Here is a 6,442-nt window from a genome sequence, read left to right as displayed (position 1 = left end):
AACCTGTGCACCTTTTTTCAATATTGGCACAACATAAGCTTTCTTTGAATCTTCTAACATGTCCAGAATGTTCCAAGAATTGTTGAAAATCAATATTAATAGGACAGCTCTTTTAAAACTCTTGAACATAAGTTATCCAGTTCTGCTGATTTAAAAATGTCTACTCATAATACCTTAAGTTTTACATAATAATTCATTTGCACTTTTGTAGCATATTTTATGTGCAGAACTCAAAGCATTTTCAAATTGTAATTACACTTTGCACAAAATAGATATTATTATAATAATCATTCTACAGATCAGTTATATTGAGGTCCATGGAAATTAAATTACTCACCAAAGATCTAACAGTAATATGTAGATGTTTAGCCTATAACAGCCTAGATCATCAGGTGTGCCTCTTCCCTTTTCCTCCTGGTGCTGGTGGCTGTTTTGCTCCTGAATGCATATTACAACAGCTTCAGACCATATTCTTTGTATTCTCCTAACCTGGGACACCCCCTGCCATTATCAGAGCATCACAAATTAGTGGGAGCAAAGATCTGCCCCTAGGCACATCTCTATTCAAAGAGTTTTGAACAGCCTATCATTTACTTGTTAAATAATTTGGTGTCATGCTTACTACACTGAAGATGACCAAATTAAAAAAAACACACTTGTCAGCTCACTGGCATCATCTTTTGTGTCAATGTGCATTCAGGAGAGTTTTAAAGTAAGATTTGGATACTAGAGACTTTTTGTGTTAGAACTGCGAACACACTTGCACATCAACATTCAAAACCTGCAGTGCTTACTCAGGTAGAATACCTATGAAATCTCAATAGAAATGTAGCCGTGTTAGTCTGGTGTAGCTGAAGCAAAATGCAGGACTATGTAGCACTTTAAAGACTAACAAGATGGTTTATTAGATGATGAGCTTTCATGGGCCAGACCCACTTCCTCAGATCAAATAGTGGAAGAAAATAGTCACAACCATATATACCAAAGGATACAATTAAAAAAATGAACACATATGAAAAGGACAAATCATACTAACACTTCTTGGAGCTAAACACTGTCCCGAGGGAACTGCCCACACAGCTGGGACTCTTGGAGAGGCTGGGAAGGAAAGAATCCTCCCAGAAGCTGTGGAACAGCAGTAAATCCATTCCATGCTAGCGACTGCAGGCTTAAGGTTGAATTAGCCCCTGTGAAAAGGGGAATGGAGGATAAGCTATAATGGCAGGTCAACTGTCTCCTTTCCCACCCCTCTGTGTTTTGCCCTGCTCACACTGAGAACAAAACATCAACAGAGCCCAAAGAACTCAACATCTCAAGATGCTGCTATTCTGCACTCCCCAGTCAGATGCCCAGAATTCTGCCTCCCTGTATAATAGTCCCATTTGTTCCACTGCCATGCAAGCTGTGTGCTCTCATGGGGATGGACACAGTATTTATACCTTCTGGAATATTTGGTGAAAAATCTCTCACAGGCAGGCTCACTACTGTTTTACTAAACTTCCTTCATTTCATGGCTCTTTGATTACCTTGGGCCCAGTTCCACATTCATCACACACATTGAACTCTGGGTGAAATTTGGATGCAAAGGAATACAGGATCAGGCTCTTTTGAGTTAGAGTGAAACCGGCTCAGACCACTGTTGCTTTTATGTTATTCATTTACTGAATTCCTGAAGTGCAGCTTACCAGCTGCCAAATGCAGTATAAATAATTCTCTCCTGAGCAAAGAACTTGAAAGTCAAATTTATGACTGGATCAGGTCTGGGGTCCTGGGGTCTGATTAACAAACTCCTGGAAATACAGACTTATAGTACAAACACAGGGACTTAACCCTAGCCACACATAATCCAGCTGTCAGCCTGGTGGGACTCCCAATGACAGAGTCAATTAGGAAGGGTGAGAGGGGCACTTGCTCCCCCAGTTTTGTGTCAGCTCCTGGTGGCTGGGGCTCCAACTGTCAAGGGGGCTCCAACAGATGCACAGGACTGACAGTGGGAATTCTTGCAGTGTCACAAAACCCAGGGGGCCACACAGAATCATAGAACACTAGAACTGGAAGGGACCTTGAGAGGTCATTGAGTCCAGTCCCCTGACCTCACGACAGGCCCCAGTACTGTCTAGACCATCCCTAGATGTACTCTCCCTGCTCCCTAAATGGCACCCTGCTGTGATCCTCTTTACTAGAGGCACACACCACATGGTTGGGCTAACCTGTGGGTGGGACTGAGCTGTGGTTGTGCCTTCTAGCCACTTACGTGTCCTGTGGCCTCTGGGCTCCTTGTCTAGTACTGGTCGGTTGCAGGCTGGTGGTGGCTGGAGAACTGTGGAGGTGGCAGCAGCAGGGTGAGTGTTAGTGCCAAGCTCCTTCCCTTTACTCCACAGCCCCAGCTACCCCGAGCATGCCAGCATGCAGCCAGTCACTCCCTTCCCACACTAGCCCCCCTCTTCACCAACTGCCCCCACACCGGAGAGTTTCATTGTTGGGTCAAAAGTGTCTGGCAGTCTGGATTTGGCCAGTGGTCTGTCTACTAACTACCCCTGGGTAGATAGGAAGGGGTGATTTCTGTGGTATAATTCAGTCTAATGTGTTACATAGTTAATTTTCCCATTGACTGGGTTCAGGATCTATCTGGAGTACCCACAGGCAGTTGAGAGAGCTCAGCGACCCTGTGTAGGTACATTTCAAATTGTCCTTTGACAGCATATGGCCCGTTTGCTGTAGAGTGCAGAACGGAGAAATCAAAGGAAGTTTGTATTTGTTTAACAAATGGACACCTGCCAAGCAATTCCACAGCTAACTACGGCAGGAGTATGTACAATGTCTTATGTGATCTAAGGAGAGAGTTTCTATTATTATACTCAGCATGTGCCAAATGGAATTGAAATAATAGCATACTGGTCGATCTGTTAACAAATTGTAACTTTGAAAGACCCTTCTGGAAATCAAGCAGGTTTGTTTCATGTAACTTTCACATACTGTGCACAGAAAAGGAACAGAAAAATAAGCATGTTCTTTCCAGACAAATGAGATCTAGAGTGAAAGTTGACCTTACTGGTCAAATGGTAAACTTCTCATTGACTTCAGTCAGTTCAGGATTTCACTCGTAATTTTTAGCAGCCAAACCACAATCAAAATTTACTTTTGCTACAAAAGCTTTTCTCTTTCCATATACTATTTCCTTAGTACAGTAGATCCTGTTATTTCAGGATTTGAAGTAAAGGTATTTTTCATTCACAAGTCCACTTGGGCTTGCAATCAATGTAAAGTATTACGAAAATAATGAATCTATAGAGAGACAAGATGGGTGAGCTAATATCTTTTATTGGACAAACTCTTTTTTGGTGACCATCTTTCAAGCTACACGTAGTTCTTCTTCATGAATCTATAAAATTCATGACAAACTACCAAGTTACCAGAAAGACCTTGATGCCAAAAATGATCAGTGTAAGTAGAATTTATTTTCAATTTAGAGTTATTTTAGGCTCACATAAATGGTTAATGTGCTCTTCAGGTTTCTGTTTATGAAATGCTGGGTCATAGAACCTCACCTACCCGCTCCTGAAATAGCTCCCCTGAGCTCTGGTTGAGTTACTGATGACCTCATATTATAATTAAAGTCTTCATGTAAAAAAGAATCCCCCATTTACATCATTTTAAAGCTCAACTTGATCTGTGCTCCTTGCTGCCAAAGAAAGAAAAAACAAAACAAACCCCCAAAACAAGGAAACAACCCCCCTAAAAGAACCCCTCCAGGATCTCTGCCAATCTGATGCAGGGGAAAAATTCTTCTTGATCCCAAATATGACAATTAGAGACCCTGAGTATGTGGGCAATTCCAAGCAGCCAAACACCTAGAAAGAATTCTCTGGAGTAACTCAAAGCCCTCTCCAGATAATGTCTCGTCTCAGACCATTGGGGATTTTTGCTAATGGTAGTTGCCTATGGCTCTCCATAAACTTATCAAGCTCAGTCTTGAAACCAGTTAGGTATTCTGCCCCAACTGTTGCCTTGGAAGGCTTCTCCAGAACTTTGCTCATCTGGTGGTTAGAAACCTTCACCTAAACTTGTTGATGGCCAGTTTGTTCTTGTACCCACACTGGCAATTCACTTGAACAGCTCCTCTCCCTTCCTGGTTTTTATCCCTCTGATATATTTATAGAGAGCAATCATACGGCTCCAATCACCATAGTACTGAGGATTGGATCAGTAAAGGTTCTTAGTCATTAACCTCCACTCAGCCTAACCCCTAAGGGCATGTCTACACTGCAATACAAACCCAGAGTTAGTGGAAGTTGAGTCAGCTGATCCTGGGTTTGAGATCCCAGGCCTTGAGCATCTATACTGATTGCTAACTCTACATTAAACATTTTCTAATCTGAGCTGTAACAAGGGGCTTTGGTTTTCACACTGTAGCATACAGACCTGAATCAAACCAGCCACGTCCCAGAATCCCTCCCAAAATGGGGCCACTCTAGCTCTTTGACTGTGGTAATAATTGCTGTCTACTCTGCCAGCTAGGGGAAGTCTAACCAGCCCACCAACACAGCCTGCCAAGCAACATGGAGGGGTCACCTTCTAAGAATTTCTCTTACTTGCACTTTCAATTCATACTTATCAGGAATTGGGCAAAATTTCTGTGAGGCTCTGATGGACATTTTGGTGGTGTTTTCTGACCAATCAAAGGCACCTGCCAGAGTTTATGATGGAGGAGGCAGAGAAGAGAACCCAGGCATGGCAAACTCAAATTGGCTGATGCCACTCATGATATTCCACTGATGCTTCTGGGCTGGGGCTGCAAGCACAGACTGGTGGGATTACATCATCAGGCAGACTTGCACTGGCATCAGAACTTTTGCATGAAGAAAGCTACTTTCTGGAGCTTTCCCCAATCCTCCAGAGTAGAGTGGTAAAATCTTCTTTAATTAGTTAGCTAGATCAGTTAACTAGATCTGCTCCAACCCCCACTGGCTAACTGTAACTAGTAAGCCTAACTCATTAAGGGTGAGGCTTATCAGTTAACCAATTAATCATTAACATCTCTATTCCAGATTAAAGATAAATTCATGAGGCCATTTTTGCTAGCCCAGAAACATATTGCTAAGGCCATCTAAAGATGGCTACCCCAGGTTGCTAAAGGTCCACTGACAACCAGTTTGGTGTTGGAAAGTCAGCTGTGAATAATGGAGGTTTCTGAGGTAATCAAGCATGTGGTTTACCCCAATGTGGCAGGTGTAATACATATTCCTGAAGTAACTGCTGGCTTTGAGACAATGGCATTTCCAAATTATGCCAGGGCCATTTATGAGACTCTATAATTTATCTTCCTCAAGGAACACATTATTCCCATCAAATGACATTGTCATAAATGGTGTTCCCATTCCTACCATTAATCTGGGGGACCTTCATAATCCCTTTTGCCTGATTTTTAGAAGCTCTGGCAAAAGGCAGTTTAATTACACTCTCTGGTTGTTGAATGTGGTAGTGACAGATTGAAATCCCATTGGAGATGTCTACAGATTTGTTTGGATGTCGGTATCATCATTGCTGTCCTCATGCCTGTGATTTGCTGTATTCTTCACAATCTTTGTGCAGCCAGAGGTTAGCCATTTCTCCCTGAATGGACCTATGACAGCAAGGTGCCACTGAACCAGGACATTCAGTCAGAGAATGCACCTTCCATTGCAGGAACAAGATTCACCTGAAAGATGCTTTCTGCTCCCATATAATGGATTTGCATGGCCCAATGAAAGAAGGGGATAGTACATTGATAGATGTACTTGTGCGGATTGGGACAAATTGGTTTGGGGAAGGGTTTCATGTTTGGGAATTTATGAATGACGTGACCACTTATGAAATGGAGGGTGAAAGTGTTGCCCAGTCTGGATTCAACTAAGGAAGTGATTGAAATGTGGATTGATGTACATAAGTGTATAGAGGAATAAAGTTTGCTTGCTAATTTCTAATTGTCTCAGCTCATGTGTTTACCTTTATTATTTCAAATACACATGGTATGAAGAGATGCAGTGATAGCAATAAACTTGCTTGGTGCCATAGAATACTTTCTTTGGAACTATGTATTAGAAACATACAGCATTCACCCACTGCTAGGCAGGCCAGCTACCATTGCAACACCAAAGCACAGTAACAACCAAACCTTTTCAAAACAAAAAAAGTGCATAAACAAGTGCAAAGAGAGAAACCATGTACCAGAGGGAACTCCAGCTACCACTGGATGCCCCCCCCATTTGACATGCATTTAGGGCAGTGATGGGCAACCAAGAATAGTGAGTGGACCACATTGTGGCCCTCCAACTCAGTGGGCTGCAAGACCGGTGGGCAACCTGCAACCCATGGCCCACCGGGATTCCACCTTTGTGCTACCCACCCCCTCTCTGCCCCTTTCCCCCATTCCCCTCTGGTGCACTGGAGCCCTTCACTTCCT

At 42.8% G+C, this 6,442-nt stretch overlaps 1 long non-coding RNA gene across 1 annotated transcript; it reads left to right on the top strand.

Annotated features, from left to right (window-relative positions):
* Positions 1-1,580: 1,580 nt before the first annotated feature.
* LOC142827583 (uncharacterized) lies at positions 1,581-5,963 on the top strand. The gene is made up of 2 exons (XR_012902260.1): positions 1,581-2,342; positions 5,593-5,963. It is a non-coding gene; the product is annotated as an uncharacterized LOC142827583 (long non-coding RNA).
* The last annotated feature ends 479 nt before the right edge of the window (positions 5,964-6,442 follow it).

This window comes from Pelodiscus sinensis, chromosome 3 (genome assembly GCF_049634645.1).
Source record: "Pelodiscus sinensis isolate JC-2024 chromosome 3, ASM4963464v1, whole genome shotgun sequence".
Lineage (NCBI taxonomy): Eukaryota > Metazoa > Chordata > Testudines > Trionychidae > Pelodiscus > Pelodiscus sinensis.
Note: the sequence above shows the minus strand (reverse complement) of the source record. Positions and strands in the feature narration are given on the sequence as shown.